The following is a 4,645-nucleotide window of genomic DNA, read 5'->3' on the forward strand; positions in this document are numbered from 1 at the left end:
CTTGAACAAACTGATGGACTTCTCTGAGCTTCAGTGCCACCATTTTTTTTTAATCCTCCCACTGCCTGGTACCCAGAAACCTTTACCCTCCCAAGCTTTTGCCTTGGCATAAGGCATCATCATCACTGGGAATCCTCTTCTAAGCTGTAAAAGCACTTAAAAAGCCCCCAACTCAGCCTTGAACATTTGAGAACGGATCCATGCAGCAGAGAGAAAGAACCAGCTGTTTACCCTGATGACCAGACACAACAGACATGTAAGTTTTGATTGGGGGCGGGGAGAAGAAGCAGCCCAAACAAGTTGCTCCGAGAGGAAAGGAGAGGAGGGGGGATGACTGAGAGGGTTCTGGGGACAGTATCCAGGCCTCGGTTTCCCCCATCTCAAACAACAGGTAAGATAGAGTACACTTTAAGTACTTACTAACTTTCAGGCATTGTGCTAAGGGCATCACAGATTCTCTCTTCATGTTGACGAAAACCCCATCTACAGATGATAAAACCGAGGCCCGGTAAGGTTGAGTCACTTACTCAAGGTCACGCCACCAGGAAGTACATGGGGGAAGCCAGCTTGAAATTCCAGAGCCTTTAGCTGGTGATAGTGGGTTAAGTGACAGTACTTCAGAGGCACAAAGTTGGGGAAGCTGGGACCGGACAAAATCAGGGAGCAAGTATGAAAAGAAGTCACAGAAAGACAAGGCCCAGCCACTCCTCATTTGCTGCAGGACCTGCCACGCTCTGCAGCTGAGATCTCTCTGGGTCCCTGAGAAGGGCTGACTGGGCATGGACACCCTTCCCTCCTCGGCTCCCTCGGGCTCCAGGTGGCCCGATGCTCCCCAAACTGTTACCATGGAGACTAGTTCTCCGGTGACCAGAGCAGGGAGCTGGGGCCGGTGGCGGGAGGCTGAGGGTAAGGGCTGGCACCAGGTCTGGGGGGCGGGCACTGGGGGCCCTGGGGACGTGATGCCAGGGTTTGCCAGATGGCTGGGGGCAGGGGGCCAGCCCATCTCCATAAGGCAGGTCCCCACTGATGCCAGGGCCTGCCAGACTCTCCACACGACGAAGAGGACAACGAAAAGCACAGAAACACACGTTTTTTCTGTCTTTAATCATGCCTTAGCGGCTCGTGCAGCACCTACCATGTGCCACATGCTATGCAGGGTGGAGTAACAGAACACGCAGATCCTCCGAAACTCACCCATGACTCCCCACCGTAGAAGAAGTCCCCCCAAATAAAGTAGTATAAGATCCTCCCAACAGAGAGGATATGAATTAGCCCAACAAGAAGTCACTCCTGGGCTGGCTTTTACTTGGGGGTTCTTTAAGTGCCATGCACTGATTTTCATATTAGCTCTAATAATAATAATTACCAGTGGGTGGCAGGGGTGGTAACAGTTAACATGGAATCCGCCCATACTCTGTGCCAACATGAAGGACCTGGTACCCATCAACTCCTTTCACCTTTCCTCCAGGGTGACCACGGGGGCATTATTATTATCCCATTTCACAGACAATGAGCTAAAGCTCAGAAAGGTTCATTCTTTAGCCCAAAGACACACATGTGGTGTATTCGTTTCCTACTGCCACTGTAACAAGTTACTATGAAGTTACGTTGGAGCTGACATCAGTGCAGATGTATTCCCTTAGAGTTCTGGGGGTCAGAAGTCCAAAGTCAGTCTCCCGGAGCTAATGTCAAGGTGTCAGCAAGGCTGGCTCCTTCTAGAGGGTTGGATGGGAGGACGCTCTTCCTTGCCTTCTCCAGTATCTGCCTGCCTTCCTGGGCTCAGAGTCCCTTCCTCTTTCTTCAAAGCACATCTGTCCAATCTCTGCTCCCATCGTCACTATAGACTAGAATTTGCGCCCCCCCCCCCCACAAAGTACATGTGTGGAAACATCATCCTCAGCGTAATGGTATTTGGAGGTGGGGCCTTTGGAAGGTAATCTAGACCGCAGAGAGTCCCTCTTCCCTTCCACCATGGGAGGACACAGCAAGCAGATGGGGGTCTATGAACCACGAAGCAGGACCCCACCAGTCACCAGCTCTCCTGGCACCTTGATCTTGGACTTCCAGCCTCCAGAGCTGTGAGAAATCACGGTGTGCTGTTTACCAGCCCCGCTGTCTGTGGCATCAGTTGCAGCAAGACGGGATGGGCACAGCTGATGTGCTTCTTTTCACCCTGACCCCCTGCCTCCCTCTTACAAGGATCCTTGTGATGGCAGGGGGCCCGCCAGATAATCCAAGAGGATCTCCCTGTCTCGAGATCCTTAACTTAACCATATCTGCAAAGTCCCTTTTGCCCTATTGGGTAACACTCACGAGTTTCAGAGATGAGGACGTGGACACATGTGGGGGCCGTTGTTCGGCCTACCACAGCAGTTGCGGCAGAGCCAGGATTCGAACCCCCAGAGCTGATTGCAGGGTCCATTCTGTGAATGACCAGGCCAGCGACAGCATCTCTGACTCCTCCTTCCCGGGTTGGGGAATGCCTGTGCTCTCCAACCAGCACGCTTCGGGGCTTCTCATATGGCCAGGCCCGAAACTTTTAAGACTCGGCGTGGAGGCCGCCTTCGCAGACTAGCACCCTCGTGCATCGGTCTGGAGCACCCATTTAGCAGACCAAGGACGACCACGGGCTTTGGAGTCAGACAGTCCTGCGCTTCAATCTCCACAACGACCTCTACCAGCTCTGTGACCTTGGGCGTGCACTCTGCCCTCTCTAAGTCTCAGTTTCTCCACCTGCAAAGTGGGCATCATTACCCCCACCTCCCAGGGCTACCATGCAGGTGTGACAAAGCTGTGGACAGAGAGGGCTTCACAGACCCAGCACACAGCTGGTGCTCAATAGATAGACATAATTGTTGAAAAGGTAGAGCTCTGTCACCAGCCAGCTCTTGGTGATAACCTTGTTTATAAGCAGCTGGAAGCTCGCCTTGGCCTTCACCCTGAAGATCTTAGAAGTTAAAAAGTAAAACTCTCGGGGTGCCTGGGTGGCTCAGTCAGTTAAGTGTCCACCTTTGGCTCAGGTCATGATCCTAGGGTCCTGGGATCGAGGCCCTGCATCGGGTTCTCTGCTCCTGGGGAGTCTGCTTCTCCCTCTCCCTCTGCCCCTCCCCATGCTCGTGCACTCGCTCTCTCTCTCTCTCTCTCAAATAAATAAATAAATAATCTCTTTTTTAAAAAAAAGTAAAACTCTCTCCTCAGGCCAGACTCGTCCTGGGACACTCTCTGGGCCCAGACCCTCCTTGGGGAGCCCCAAGGACAGACAAGAGAGCCCCAATCACAGGTGAAAAGTTTACCAGAACCAATGCGAAATGCTAGGAACTTCCTGAGAGGCAACTTCCCAAGAGACAAGAGTTCCACCCCTCTTCCCAGCCCCACTAAGGGGGTGCGCATTCTGAGAACCAGGATAACAACACATTTAACCCTAATCACACCAACAACCTCTCCGGAGCCAGATACGCGATGTGGAAAATGCTCCTTTCGGCCCAGACAACACATGAAAGGCTGTAATTAAAAGGCCCCTGCAGTATTTCCAAATGAAGAGCCCCCCCCCCCCCCAAAAAAATATTTTGACAGGCAGGGCTGAATTATTCAGTAGACGTTGCTCCTTATTTAAAGCAGAGCGTGGGTTGGCAAGACGTTGTTTTGTTTCCACTTTATTTCTTCACTGGAGTCTTTACAGTCCGGATTTCATTATAGTTCCAAGAATGCCACACTGCAGATCCGGGGAAATCTGGGAGCAACAGCGAGGATGCTGGCGGGTGCACCTATATTTGACAAATGCTTCAGCCACTAGCCATATGCACATCCATTTAAATTAAGGAGTAGGAGGGACAGTTACCCTACTGCAGGCTGCTAATTTCATTGAGAGGACTCTAATTATTTTTTTCTTTTTTTTCTCCTTCCTGGCCAGAACAATGCCAGTTACATAAGAGTATTTCTACTTGCTGGAATTAAACATTAAGTAAGAAACGATGACAGTGATTTCTCTCCAAGATGCTCTGGATGGAATGAGGAAGGATCTTGTTGGGGCGAAACCATTCCCAGAAGAGAGGCAGAAACGACTTTCCTAGCACAGAATTCTTACCTTTCCCAGAGTAGTAAAAACTATGTTCAGCTGACTGTATCTGATTGTGGTAGTGGTTACATGACTGCATTCATTTGTCTGAACTCATAAAACCACAGGACCATGAACCAGCCCCATCATATTAAAATGAAAAGATATAATTGCAACTGATAAATAAAACTGATTAACAAACTAAAAGGTAAGAAAGAAAGCATGCCTGGGGATCTGCCTAAACTGGTCCCTGGGACTATTTCTGCTTCCTGAAAAGCTTAATTCTCTGGCTGTGTCTTGGACCAGAATTTATTGAGCACCTACGATGTTCAAGGCACTGTTCTAGGCACTGGGAAAGCAGCAGTGAATGAGATGACAGAATCCTTGTCCTCGAGTAATTGATGTTCAACTGGGGAGAGATAAACTGTAAACAAGAAAGTATATACATACATCATAAGACAATCTCAGACAAGTCTAAGTGTTATGAAGACAATAAAATAAGATAATGGAATGCACAGGGACTGGATGACGAGCTACTTTAGACAGATCAGGGAAAGCTTCTCAAAGGAAGAACCATTTGGACCGAAATTA

Source organism: Ursus arctos, unplaced genomic scaffold (assembly GCF_023065955.2).
Source record: "Ursus arctos isolate Adak ecotype North America unplaced genomic scaffold, UrsArc2.0 scaffold_34, whole genome shotgun sequence".
In the NCBI taxonomy this organism is placed as follows: Eukaryota; Metazoa; Chordata; class Mammalia; order Carnivora; family Ursidae; genus Ursus; species Ursus arctos.